This window comes from Miscanthus floridulus, chromosome 15 (genome assembly GCF_019320115.1).
Source record: "Miscanthus floridulus cultivar M001 chromosome 15, ASM1932011v1, whole genome shotgun sequence".
NCBI classification, from domain to species: domain Eukaryota; kingdom Viridiplantae; phylum Streptophyta; class Magnoliopsida; order Poales; family Poaceae; genus Miscanthus; species Miscanthus floridulus.
Window position 1 is genome coordinate 73,269,225 of NC_089594.1, and position 15,222 is coordinate 73,284,446.

The 15,222-nt window shown below is 42.1% G+C and overlaps 1 long non-coding RNA gene across 1 annotated transcript; it reads left to right on the forward strand.

Annotated features, from left to right (window-relative positions):
* Window positions 1–440: 440 nt before the first annotated feature.
* On the forward strand, window positions 441–14,350 carry LOC136506466 (uncharacterized). The gene is made up of 5 exons (XR_010771616.1): window positions 441–656; window positions 1,303–1,460; window positions 13,038–13,194; window positions 13,695–13,821; window positions 14,332–14,350. It is a non-coding gene; the product is annotated as an uncharacterized lncRNA (long non-coding RNA).
* The last annotated feature ends 872 nt before the right edge of the window (window positions 14,351–15,222 follow it).

The following is a 15,222-nucleotide window of genomic DNA, read 5'->3' on the forward strand; positions in this document are numbered from 1 at the left end:
CTTCCAAGTACAAATGATGGAGTATACGAAGTGAACTTGTGATACTTAAAGCAGACATAGTTTGCTCTTGCCTAGTCCACCTTAGTACATAAGGGAGATGTGAATCCGGAAAAAGGTGATTGATGTTTTCAATATTTTAAATTTGAATTGTATCCCATGTAGCATTAAAATAGTTAACTTGGAAACTGAGTTAACAATGGATTTCAAATGAAGGAATTTTATTGGTTCCAAATACATTTTTTTGTTTCATTTCAAAATCTTCAGTTTTTGACAGTTTAGTTGAAGTAAGGCAATGTCATCATAGGTTTGAAGTCTTTGGCACAAACTGTCTGTTTCTTACCTGACCAGGGCACCAGGCCTTGCTGATTCTGCCATGCCATGCCTTGCACTGCTCGCTCAATATGACAGCCAGAGGTGCAGAGTTGTTCAGTCTTGTTGAAAGCAGAGATGTTCGAGCTCTATGGCTGAAAGCCCTGGATGATTCTTTTACTAGCTTACTAGGTGTCTATGCTTTATCGATTGATTTGATGCTTGATAGGTCATGCCTTTGCTCAGTCAATTTCACAGTTAGAGATTCTGGGATATCTCCCAATGTCAAGCAGTGTGGTGTCAGTTTCTCAGGGTACTAAACAGAGGCACCTGGAGGATCAATTCAGGTCTGTATCTCTCCGTTCCCTCATCCCTTCATCCCATTCTTCTCGTTTGCATGGTGGGTGTTATTAGTTGCACAAATAAATTTCTTTAAGTGTCTGTTAACTGTTTGGAAAGCGTGGACTGTGGTCAGAGGCGGAGGGAAGGGGGCACCCCCCCCTAATCCTCCAGTTAAAACAGAAGAACACCTTTGATTCTTATGCTAATTATTAAGGCGTATTAAGTGAACTTGGACCCTCCTGCCAGCTAACCAATGCTTTGTTGTTGACAATGGTCCCCTCTATATCAATTTTCTGGCTCCGCCCCTGACTGTGGTCCAAATTCAGAAATTCTTAAGGTTTAAACAGTTTGAAGTTGAGGTTCCTAGAGCTTGAGTGTTGAATTTGGGTGATTCCCCCTTATTTCTGTGATTTTTTTACTTCCACTTTTGAAACCACTGCTTTGAAGTTGTGAGTTTTAACAGTTGATGTCTTGCAATAGTCCTGGCAATATCTTGTTTTGGTGTCTTTCATTGTATTGCAACACTAGAAGACAAAATCTACATCATCATTTTTTTTAGAAAAAATGATTCTATTCAATTTCTCGGTAAACAGTCTGTAAAACCTTACCGAATCAAAACACCCCCTGCGGACTAAACTTTTATGTCAGCAGATTCCTTGCAGCTTTTGGTGCTTGAAAGTCAATATTCTTGTACCAGTAATCATGACGGCCCTATATCTGGAGTATGCGACTATGCTGGGGGCCGGGGCTTTCCATGACTAGTTTCGAAGCTGCCTCCTTATGGAAGTTGTAGTGCTTCTTGGCAGGAGGTATGGGCCTCTTGTCTTTTTTATCATGAAGTGTTCGCTGTCCTGCATTTATGCATCCTTGAGGTAAGGGCCTCTCGAATATGCACTGAGAGAAGACATGGATTTGATTAAATGCATTTCGTGAAGCACTAGTTCTTTGAATGCTTTTAGCTATCAGGGGTGCCCTTTGATTTATTTGAAATAAGACTGCTGTTGGCAGGTTTTGATGACCGTTTATGCCATTGCAGTAACTAAGAGTGCAGTCTAAAACCTAGAACCTTATTTTGATAAACAACTACAAAATGAGTATTTTGAATAAAAGGTATAATCATAAGCACAAGAATTTCAACTTAACATGCAGGCAAAAAAGTTTAGCAACTTATATGATCAAAATTTAAAAGTCAAAATCTAGTGCAAAACATCATGAGACATGGGCACTGCCATAACTTTAGCTATGTTTTAAACAAAATATATATTGAAGATACTTGAAGGTACAATGCAGAGGGAGTCAGATGAAGACTTGCAGCAGACCTCTGATATTTTGGCCTGTGCAATCAAAGACTTCCCGTGTACCTATTTGGGTTTGCTGCTGACCTTGAGAAAGCCAACTAAGGAGGTGTTCCAGCCCTTCATTGACAAGGTCGCGGACCATCTACCAGGTTGGAAAGCTTCACTGATGAATAGAGCAGGCCGTTTGGTTTTAACACGGGTGGTTCTGACAGCCACTGTAATTTACCTTCTGATTGCGGTGGATCTTCCCAAATGGGTTATCAGAGCCATTGACAAGAAACGGAGGGGATTTTTATGGAGAGGACAGGAAAAGGCTAATGGAGGAAATTGCCTGGTAGCCTGGGAAAAGGTTCAGAGGCCTTTTGAATATGGAGGGCTAGGCATTCACAATCTGGAATATTTGGTTGGGCACTTCGGATCCGCTGGCTTTGGGCACAGAAAACAGATCCATCAAGACCTTGGGCTGGTCTCACCATTCAGGTACCACAAAAAGCTCAAGCCTTGTTTCATATGGCGGTTGATGCAATAGTTGGAAATGGGGACACAATTTTATTCTGGTCAGATCGCTGGATAAATGGCAACACTATGGCAGAAATAGCTCTCAACCTTTATAAAGCCATCCCGAAAAGGGTGGTGAGATCAAGGACAGTAGCACAAGCTCTAAATAATAGGGTCTGGGCGTCTGACATAAAAGGGGCTCTCACTGTCCCAGTTCTGATGGACTATTTTAGGATTTGGGACTTGTTGGATAGAGAAGTTCAGGATCATTTTCGATGGAAGCTGACCCAAACTGATACATATAGCAGCAAGTCCGCTTACGAGGCCTTCTTTGTTGGTTCCATAAAATTTGCAGCATGGCGAAGAATCTGGCGGAGCTGGGCACCTCTACACTGCAAATTCTTCATTTGGTTGGCATTAAAAGGAAGGATCTGGATGGCGGATCGCCTGGCCAAGCGTGGGCTGCAACACCCAAACGCCTGTCCTCTGTGTGACCAGGCACAGGAAACAGCCCAGCACCTTCTTTTATCATGCGTGTTCACTCGTCAGGTTTGGTTCTTCATTTTCCAATATCTGAACCTGGTCATCGACTTGCCCACGGCTGAGTCCTCTAGTTTCTCGGCCTGGTGGTGCAACACCATCCGGGCAGTTCCAAAAGATATGCGGAAAGGTTTGAACTCTCTCATCATACTTGTGGCCTGGGAGGTTTGGAAGCACTGCAACTCCTGCGCAATGTTTTCAAGTCGTCCAGTTGAACCTAGTCGCCATGGGACCGACCAAGAGACTAATCATGATTAGTCGTCGACCAGGCCGATTAGTCGAGCCTAGTCGACCCCTGGTCGTTCTATATATCAGGACATATATGTTAGAATTCTAGGCATATTTCGGTATATTTTAATTCCAAAATTAAACATGTAAAATATTATTATGACTATGTTGAGTGATTCAGTGACCAGATAATATGTGCTAGTGTTCAAGTTTAAACAGCTAATAAACAAGAACAAATATGTGGTAGTGTTCAAGTTTAAACATCTAATAAACAAGAACAAATATAAGCACAGATGAATTAGGTTGTACCCTGAGGCGGGGCCAGTGCCGAAGGCACCGGAGGCGCCGTTACCATCTGGACTAGTCATACTAGTCGTGGGAAGCCTCAGTCGATGTAGTCGTACAACAATGATGCAGGAAGAGGTCGTTGCACTGCAGTGTCTCGAACGGCCTCCAGGAAGAAGAGGAAGTAGTCGATCAGTGCTGCGCCTCGGCCACCAGGAAGTAGTCGTTGTAGTCGATCGGTGCTGCGCCTCGGCCATCAGGACGTAGTCGATCAGGGAGGGAGTGAGCTGTCGCGTTCAACGCTTTCCAAAAACCTTATCGCCTGCCTATCCCGAGCAGGATCTCTGGCAGAAGGCGAGGTTCCGGAGGCTTTGCTCTCGCCAGAACTTGTGCGTGCAGTGCTGACGATGGGAATACAAGAGCGCAACAGAAGACAGTGGGAGAAGAGAGAAGTCTCCTCAAAGGAGTACTCGGTGCTCGTATGTATTTCAGGAAGGAAGAGGAGAGTGCCTTATATAGACGAGCAGTGAGGGAGGGGAAATGAACCTGGACGCCTGGCATTCAGCACCGTCATCAATTTGCGGCAATCAATTTAGTAACCGTTGGAATATACCAGAGATTAGTACGTAGCCGTTACTAGAATGAATTCTCTCAATTGACGACTCTGATAACCGGCAAAAGATTCACCGTACTGCATCACGTCGCTTCGCTCGCTCGGCTCAGCTCGGCTCGGCTTGGCGCGTCGCCTCGCCTCGCTCCGTCCAAGCCCGGCTCGGCGAGGCGAGCTAGTGCGCGCGCGTGTGGCACGCCAGTCTCCTTGATTGACTTTGCAATAGGTGTACTCAGAGTCCACCATTTAAGTCAGTTAAGATCTTTCTCAAATCCACTTATCTCTCTAGCATTTATTGGTGGGCTTTTAATTCTTGAATTGAATAAATAAATGGGCCAGCCCATATATTCCAACAATCCCCACCAAGAATTTCAAGCCACACCAAAAATGCTCTCAGATCCACTGTAATCTTTGATATACCAGTATTTGATGGAGACTGTTAAGTTGAACTTTCATCTAGAACTAAGGCTACACTTATTCACAACTGTACGATGGACTATGCCTTAATTGACAGTCTTGTGCAAACAAGTTTGACTAGAGTCCTTCACTGATACTAGGCTGCGAAAGCATCCCCGCGGTTTGGAGCTTATAAGTCATACTCCAGGCCTTTCATGAGTTTCTAGAGATCACCCACATCTTATAGACTATGACCAGTAGTCAGACTCATATAGGTACATTCCTCAAAAGATATTCTATAGGACAACATCTTTGCTTCAAAGAAACAACTACCTTGTTTCAAAGAGACCACTCGGAATGCATTAAGGTATAAACCAACCTGCCATACAGGATTGAAGAGAAATGCATCTTTTACTAGAATGAGCCTATTCAAAGGTTTCTTCTCTCAGCTAGACTATAGCTTGTTTCACCATCCTACTTCATGGGATCTCCGATCACATAGAATAGGTTACCACTATAGAATAACTCACGTGGGTCTCAAGCCCAATTCCATAGATGCATTGTCTATCACATTTCATGAAAGACCCTTTGTAAATTGATCTGCCAGATTCTTAGCTGTTTGAACATAGTCCAAAGCTATAACTCCGGAGTTTCTCAATTTTCTGACAGATTTCAACCACCTCTTGACATGCCTTGACGACTTCATGTTGTCCTTTGAACTGTTCACCTTGACAATCACAGTTTGGTTGTCAGAGTTCATTAGAATTGCCGGTATCGATTTTTCAACTATCGGCAAGTCCATTAGGAGTTCACGAAGCCACTCAGCCTCTACAGTGGCGGTGTCTAATGCTATGAGTTCGCTTCCATTGTTGACCTCGTTAAGATGGTCTGCTTGCAAGACTTCTAGGAAACAGCGCCACCTCCAAGTGTGAATACATATCCACTTGTGGCTTTTATCTGATCAGCATCAAAGATCCAATTTGAGTCACTATACCCTTCAAGTACCCTTGGGTGACCAGCATAGTGAATCCCGTAGTTCACAGTACCTTTTAGATAGCGCATTACTCTCTCCAGAGCATTCCAATGATCATCTCCCGGATTTGAAACAAATCGGCTTAGTTTGGTCACAGCAAACGAGATGTCAGGCCTTGTAGCACTAGCCAAGTACATAAGTGAACCAATAATTTGAGAGTATCTCAGTTGATCTCTCATTATCCTTTTATTTTTCCTTAAAATTATACTAGCATCATAAGGTGTTGAAACAGGTTTGCAGTCACTATAACCAAAGCGACTTAGAACTTTTTCCACATAATGGGATTGCAAGAGTGTAACCCCACCATCACCTTCTCTTACTAGTTTTATATTAAGGATAACATCAGCTTCTCCCAAATCTTTCATCTCAAAGTTTTGAGACAAAAAGTTCTTGACTTCCTTAATCACATTAAGGCTTGTCCCAAAATCAATATGTCATCGACATATAAGCACAATATCACTCCTTCACCTCCACCAAAGCGATAGTACACACACTTGTCGGCTTCATTCACAACAAAGCCAGCGGACGTAAGAGTTTTATCAAACTTCTCATGCCACTGCTTAGGAGCTTGCTTGAGGCCATACAAAGATTTTAACAGCTTACACACCATTCTTTCTTGATCTTTTGCTACAAACCCTTCTGGCTGATCCATATAGATCTCATCTTCCAACTCTCCATTTAGGAAAGCTGTCTTAACATCCATTTGATGGATGAGAAGACCATAAAAAGTTGCTAGGGAAAGTAACACTCGAATTGTGGTCAATCGAGCAACAGGTGAATAAGTGTCAAAGAAGTCTTCTCCTTCTTTCTGAGTATAGCCCTTAGCCACAAGCCTTGTCTTGTACTTTTCAATAATACCATCAGGCCTAAGCTTCTTCTTGAACACCCACTTGCATCCTACGGGTTTACACCTATAAGGACGTTCTACGACTTCCTATTTTCCATTAGACATAATAGAATCCATTTCACTCCTTACAGCTTCCTTCCAATAGTCAGCATCAGGAGATGAATATGCCTCTTCAATGGTTCTAGGGGTATCATCCACGAGGTATACAATGAAATCATCACCAAAGGACTTTTCAATCTTTCGTCTCTTGCTCTTTCTGAGAGCTTCATTGTTATCCTTCTCAGGATTTTCCACAAGTGTAGGTTCACTGTGTTCTATCACATCGGTAGAGATATCCTTCTCGATAAACTCTTGCCTAGATGAACTTGTTTCATCTCTCATAGGAAAGATGTTCTCAAAAAATGTAGCATCTCTTGACTCCATTCTAGTACCAACATACAAGTCAGGTACTTCTGATTTTACTACTAAAAATCTATAGCCAACGCTGTGAATAGCATAACCCAGAAAGACACAATCCACAGTTTTAGGTCCAAGCTTACGTTTCTTAGTTATCGGCACACTAACTTTTGCCAAACAACCCCAAGTACGTAAGTAAGAAAGTGTTAGCCTTTTCTTCTCCCATTCCTCGAATGGCGTTATTTCTTTATTCTTTGTAGGAACACGATTTAGGACATGACAAGCAGTCAATATATCCTCACCCCACCTTTCCTTGGATAGTCCCGTTGTATCAAACATGGCGTTAACCAAATCAGTTAGAGTGCGGTTCTTTCTTTCGGCAACCCCATTTGACTGAGGTGAGTAGAGAGGCGTCCTCTCATGAATTATACCATGTTCCTCGCAGAATGAAGTAAAAACATTTGAGAAGTATTCGCCACCACGATCTGACCTAATTCGTTTGATCTCTCTCTAGTTGGTTTTCTACTTCAGCTTTATACATTTTAAAGTAATGTAATGCTTCATCTTTTGACTTCAACAAATAGATGTAACAAAATCTAGTGCAATCATCTATCAAAGTCATGAAATATTTTTTACCATATTTTGTCAAAACACCATTCATTTCGCACAGATCGGAATGAATTAATTCTAAAGGTGCCAAGTTCCTCGCCTCTGCAGCCTTGTGAGGCTTGCGAGTTTGTTTTGATTCAACACAAACATGACACTTAGAATTTTTGACAGAGGTAAATTTTGGAATTAAACTCAAATTAGCTAAGCGCGTCATACAACCAAAATTAATGTGACAAAGCCTCAAATGCCAAACATTTGATTCATCAACATTAACAACGTTATTCACACCTTTATTACAATCATTAGACAAAGACAAGCGGAACAAGCCTCAGCTATCATAACATTTTTCAATAAAAGTACCAAACTTAGACAGAATGCATTTATTGGACTCAAAGACTAACTTATACCCATCCCTACACAGTAGAGATCCGCTGACTAGATTCTTCTTGATAGTGGGGATATGCTGCACGTTCTTCAATTGCACGGTCTTTCCCGAAGTAAGCTTCAGATTGACCGTACCAGCACTAAGAACACGTGCATGTGATCCATTTCCCATTAACAAGGAGCCAGTCCCTCCGACCTGGTAAGAAAAAAACAAGGAGATATCAGCACACACATATATATTAGCCTCGGTGTTAATCCACCACTCGGGTGAGTAACATACTGAAAGAACTATAGGTAATAAATTACCGTACCCCGATGTTCCTCCAGCCTCGCTTATAACCATGTTGGCAGATTTCCTGCCTTTGCGATTCGGACACTGTGAAGCAAAGTGATCCGGACTCTCGCACACAAAGCAGACTCCCTTCTTCTTTTTAGCCGGTGCAGTTGTTTGTTTAGTCTTTCCTTGGTTCTTCGGTGGCTTCTTTCTCTTCTTTTGGGAATTGGAATTGTTCTTCTGAACAAAGTTGGCACTTGAAGCTCCAACAATTCCTTTTCCTAGTGTCTTTTGCTCTCGCCTTCTCTTCAACATCAAGAGTCCCAATGAGATCAGAGATACTGAACTCTTTCCAGTCCCTCCAAGAAGGTGGCAGCTTAGAGATAATAGCTCCGACCACAAACTTGTCGGGCAAAACACAAGGAATCTCTTTGCTGTAGTCTTTGAGATCTTTTGATAGCGTCTGAATCTCATAAGCTTGTTCAACTATAGGACGGTCTTCAACCATCTTGTAGTCAAGGAATTGCTCCATGAGATACAGCTCACTGCCAACATCAGACACTCCAAACCGAGCCTCAATAGTTTCCCACATCTCTTTGCCAGTTGGCAGCGAAAGGTACGTGTCAATAAGATTTTCAGCTAGAACACTTATGATGGCGCCACGGAAAAAGCTGTCAGCACGATCAAAGGCATTTGCATCCTCTGACGTGCTGCCCTCGGGCTTTCCGGCTACGACATGCATAACGTTCATGGCTGTCAACCACAACGTAAGCCTCTCACGCCAACGCTTGTAATTGGAACCATCAAATACGTTTGGCTTAATGGACGCAGCAAAACTAGATACCGAAAGCCTATCAACAATATAAGGTTTTTGGATTGTTAGAATTCTAGGCATATTTCGGTATATTTTAATTCCAAAATTAAACATGTAAAATATTATTATGACTATGTTGAGTGATTCAGTGACCAGATAATATGTGCTAGTGTTCAAGTTTAAACAGCTAATAAACAAGAACAAATATGCGGCAGTGTTCAAGTTTAAACATCTAAGAAACAAGAACAAATATAAGCACAGATGAATTAGGTTGTACCCTGAGGCGGGGCCAGTGCCAAAGGCACCGGAGGCGCCGTTACCATCTGGACTAGTCATACTAGTAGTGGGATGGCCTCAGTCGATGTAGTCATACAACAATGATGCAGGAAGAGGTCGTTGCAGTGCAGTCCCTCGAACGGCCTCCAGGAAGAAGAGGAAGTAGTCAATCAGTGCTGCGCCTCGGCCACCAGGAAGTAGTCGTTGTAGTCGATCAGCGCTGCGCCTCGGCCACCAGGACGTAGTTGATCAGGGAGGGAGTGAGCAGTCGCGTTCAACGCTTCCCAAAAACCTTATCGCCTGCCTATCCCGAGCATGATCTCTGGCAGAAGGCGAGGTTCCGGAGGCTCTGCTCTCGCCAGAACTTGTGCGCGCAGTGCTGGCGATGGGAATACAAGAGCGCAGCAGAAGACAGTGGGAGAAGAGAGAAGTCTCCTCAAAGGAGTACTCGGTGCTCGTATGTATTTCAGGAAGGAAGAGGAGAGTGCCTTATATAGACGAGCAGCGAGGGAGGGGAAATGAACCTGGATGCCTGGCATTCAGCACCGTCATCAATTTGCGGCAATCAATCTAGTAACCGTTGGAATATACCAGAGATTAGTACGTAGCCGTTACTAGAATGAATTCTCTCAATTGATGACTCTGACAACTGGCAAAAGATTCACCGCACTGCATCACGTCGCTTCGCTCGCTCGGCTCGGCTTGGCGCGTCGCCTCACCTCGCCTCCGTCCATGCCCGGCTCGGCGAGGCGAGCGAGCGCGCGCGCGTGTGGCACGCCAGTCTCCTTGATTGACTTTGCAATAGGTGTACTCAGAGTCCACCATTTAAGTCAGTTAAGATCTTCCTCAAATCCACTTATCTCTCTAGCATTTATTGGTGGGCTTTTAATTCTTGAATTGAATAAATAAATGGGCCAACTCATATATTCCAACAATATATACCTACTGTATATATACCTTTATATACTATATAGTATACACAATAAAGCAAGCATCAAGACTACATTAATGTTTGGCTGGTGACTTACTTGTGGGAGTTGTTTTCTTCTCTTTTCTGCCATGTCCAGAGGTCCATATTCCTATCCCAAACTCTATTTCTTTGCTGACTTGCTGCTGGAAGCCTAAAATACCAAAGAAGACCATAATTAGCAACACTAATGTAGTCTTGATCTTGACACAGCTCAATAGCAACACTGCTGCAGTAGCAAATAACTAGCATTTAACAGTTAGCACATAGCAGACCATAGCAGTCACACAGCCAAGATATTACATAACCAAACAAGTTCAGTACACATAAGCTAAAGTGTTCGACACAGAGTCACAAACATTGACATTTAACAGTACAAAAAAAAGTAGGCAACTAGTCATCTAATTAAGCAAATCAACATTAAAAGTAGGCGTGAGCCTGCGTGCCTCCTGCTTTTTTGTGTCTATTCTAACCCTAACAGACCAACTTGCAAGCCCAATAGGCCACATATAGGCCTGGTTAAACAGGCCCAAAAAAACAGAGCAACCAAACTAGTCGTCCCTGTCCTGGTCGGACGATTAATCGTGATTACTCTTCGATTAATCGGACGACCAGCTTTCTGATCGAGCTGGTCGCCTCGGTACCCCAAATCGGTCACTAAGGACCGATAAGGATGATTAGTCGCGATTAATCACGATTAATCGGATGACTTGAAAACATTGCTCCTGCGTGTTTGAAGGAGCACGTCCAAGCATCCAGATACTACTCCAAACAGTGGCAAATGAGAGCTCTTTGTGGTGTATGGCTGGGGCCTCAAAGCTCCAGGAGCTCCTCACTAGGTCGTTGGTGCTGGGCACTTAGGTGCCTTGGCTACCGGTCAAGTCTGCGATTTTTTGTTGGCAATTTTTGTTTTCTGTTTTGGTGGGTGTGTTGGTGTGCAAGGATTGGGGGGTCTCCCCTAATCTTTTGTATTTGTTCACTTCTTTCTTAATGAAATGACGCGCAGCTTGATCTCCTGCGTAGTTCGAGAAAAAAAAATGCAGAGGGAGAAAAACTATAGATATAAAAAAAAGGGCAGACCTAGTGCCGGAGGCTCCCACATGAGTGGGGTCTGGGGAAGGGATAAACCGAGACAAGCCTTTCCCCCGCAAAATCTACGGAGAGGCTGCTTCGAACCCACGACCTGGTGACTCAGTGAGACAGGTCTCACCACTACACCAGGCCTGCCCTTCTAGAAAAACTATAGATATGGATGAGAAAAATATATAGAGTAATTGATACATTTATCATAACATGATAAAGATTAAAGAGTGTCTATGTTAGATATTTATTAGAAAAATAAAAAAGAGCACAAATATAAATTACTTTAATTACTTGTAAACATTAAATTTATCCACAAACTTCTAATACCTATGTCTCCATAGATTATAGCTCACAGGAGCTTGTGTTAATATACTAGTTGTATTAGTTCTCAATACATCTCTCGAATATGCAGAAAAGTTGCATGTAAATTGATTAAGACGAAAAAGGTACAAAGAACCGACACCAAATATTTTTTTTATTCAATGCTTACATAACGAGTGAAGCAGTTTTGTGAAAGTGAAAACAAGGTGGTCATCATCATCATATGTCTGCAACCTATGGCAGAACCGTGGCTGATTCTGATCTGATCAGTGATCACTGAGTTGTCACACTTGGCACTTCTCACTCGGTTGGCAGCCAGAGATGCTGGAGAATCTCTGATGATACCTTCAACTTTTTATACTATAGTACTGTAAAATTGTTCAGTTTAGTTGTTAGCAGATTTTATATATTCATTCAAAGGTTCATGGAAGAAAACACTGCTGTACTCGATTAGGCCAAGTTGATTTGACCCTGGTGACTGGACATGCCATGTTCTGTTCCATCAATTTCTCTGTCAGAGATGCTGTAAAATCTCCCACAGGCCACAGGATACTGAGAGGGTGTTTAGTTGGGTGAATTTTGGATTTTGGGCTACTGTAGCATTTTCGTTTTTATTTGGCAATTAGTGTTCGATCATGGTTTAATTAGGCTCAAAACGTTCGTCTCGCGATTTCCAATCAAACTGTGCAATTAGTTTTTTTTTCCACCTACATTTAATGCTCCATGCACGTATCGCAAGATTCGATGTAACGGGTACTGTAGCACTTTTTTGGAATTTGGGTGAGCAACTAATCACGGGCTGAAGCAGTGCAATGTCATCGTCTTCATTGGGATAAAAAGAGCTCAGTTTCAGTTCAGTTCTATTCCTCCCCTCTTCCCTATCATTAATGACTCTTTTGTACCAAGTGGGTTTTAATCCACATAAATAATTATTTTAGTGTTATAAGTTCGGTTACCTAACTTTAGGGCTTCCCATTACTACAAAGACCTTTGGGGTTTGGTTTGCCACTCTTGAATGTAACCCATTAGTTCATCAACCCATGCTTCATCGATAAATATAGTAGTATAATTAATTAAAACTGATTGTCTTCACTCTCTTCATTTCCTAATACAACCAATTTGGATAATCTATAATTCCCATCCTGTTTGTTGTGATAAATTTACCAATTACTCTATATATGTTTTCATCCTTTGCATTGTACCCCTGTAAGTTTTTATTGGTGCACCGAGAACCCGCTTGCAGAAGAACCGCTTCTCTCTTGCTCATTGTTTTCCAATTCATTTGTTATTGGTTGCTGCATCTATTTGGATATTAGCATTCTCCTTTATAATAATTTATTTAGTATATGAAACGAAGTGTCACTAGCATATTTCATTAGATTCCTCGCAGCCTTTGGTTCTCACTAACTCTAGATTCCCAGAATCCCAGTGGAAGTAATCATGCATGCCATTCTTTTTTGTGCGTCAATATTTTCAGTAGAAGTTATGATTACCTACATTGGCTAATGTGCTAGAGAGAAATCACAGGAACGCAGGTACAGTATCCACCATGTAGGTACTAGGCAATGTGAGCCTGTGAGGCTGGCCTTGCCCTTAAATAGTCTGGACTGGAGCTGGAGTTTGGGCATCTGGTGTTGAGGCTACTTTTCTGAAGGTGCAACGACTTGTGGAGCTCCTTTCCAAGGTTAGTGGCCTCTTCATCTTTTCTAAATCTTGATCACCTAATGAAGTTCGTAATTTGCTTCTGGCCGGGTACCCATTTTGATTTTTTTATTTGGCCTGAAAAATCTGAATGTTATGCGTAGTCAGGAGCACAAAAAAATGTTTTTTGTTTTGTTGCAGTTGCATTACCCTACAAACTAAAATTGTTTTGAGTTATTGTTCAGTCAACATGATGTTTATGTATCTTTCTCCTTTTTGGGGGCAAAGGAGCAGCACTGAGCTGTGGGTCCTAAAAATATTTGATTTACATCCTCACAACTTTGGTACAATGACCGACCAACTACTTATCATGCTATATTTGCAACATACTTGCTGCGGCTATCATTATAATTCTGAAAAAATGGCCGATATATTTGGGTTATTTCTCTTGTACTTGCTTAGTCAGGTTGTGCATGAGTAGGGTAGGTGCATGCATTGGATTTAATATTCCCCTAATAGCTTCATCTCAAATTACATTATTAGGAGAGGTGGTAGGATGAGCAAATCTGGGACAGTCTTCAAAGAGTGCATTGCACATCATTATTGGCACCACATGGATGATCGGAAGCGTTTCGTCAAGATTATGATTGGTCATTTCAAAAATGGGGTGGTAAGACATTCTCCGTGACCCTGTTCGTTGCAATCTTGTGCACAGATATGTTTCTTTTATTTTCGCAAAAAAAGAGATCTTTTATTTTGATGGAAAACCAGAATATTCCATTTTTGAATCCAAACGTGAAAACTTTATATTTATCCTCTAACCACATGTGCTCCCAGAGTCCCAGTCCCAGTTCCCTTAAAATGAATGATGTAGAAAAGGATTCTCTTGAAATTAATGATGTAGGAAAGGCGACCACAATATCAACCTGGCTGTTAGAAAACTACAGGTGTGATGAATAGGCTTACTCTATATGCTCTAGTCATTGGTTCTGTTTGGACTGGCTGTATGCACTTATCTGTAAGTGCAGAGATCGGAATGTTTGTTTTCCTTTATCTAAAAAAAGTCAGTACTGATTAGTAGCTGTGGTGGTTCCTGGCCCATTTTTTCACTTGTATTTACCTCAGTCATCAGTGTTCACCTCTTTGTGATGTAAAACACCTAATTCGCTAACTCATGCAGACCATACCGAAGAAGTTTGTGGCCAACATCAGAGAGCAAATGTCTGAACAAGTCACATTCAAGGTGCCGAATGGCAAGACATACACCGTTGAGGTTGCTAAGGAACAACAGAACAAGCTGGTCCTTCGGTCTGGATGGGCAGAATTTGTGAGTGCTTACAAACTTGAACAAGGTGATCTTTTAGTGTTCAAAAACAGTGGGAACTCACACTTGAAAGTCCGAATCTTCGATCCAAGTGGCTGTGAGAAAGAGCTCTCCTGCGTTCTGCTGGACAGCACCCCTTGTATGCAATAAAGGAAAGGTTCTCATGGTAAGCAAATGCAATCACCAACAGGCAAAAGGTTGGTAGTTGGTAGCCCAAGCGGCAGCAGAAAGACTCCGAAGATGAACCCAACAGACTCTCCATCAAAGAAGAAAAGCAAAGAATTTGATGTGTGTAATGTACATAAAGTTTCAGCATTTTCTTGCATTCTTTGTTTACTACTAGTCTGCTAATAATGTTTCTGAATCTGATGACCGTCCATGTTTGTGACTGGGCTTCTCTGTAGGACATGTGTCTCCTACTAAGAGGCATGGAGTTGCTAAGCCTCAATACATGCTCCCACGGCACACATCTCTAACTGATGAACAGAGGAGTAAAGTAGAAGAGAAAGTTGGAGCTATCCAGTCGGAGACTCCCAAGATGAACCCAACAGACTCTCCATCACAGAAGAAAAGTAAGAATTTGATGTGTGTAATGTACATACAGTTTCAGAATTTTCTTGCATTCTTTGTGTACTACTAATAATTTTTTTTCCCTGGTTGGCAACTTGACATTATGCAGCTGGACATGTCCCATCTTCTGAAGGCATTCATCAGGAGCCCATCAATTCAGGTGTCTCCCAGAAGCTC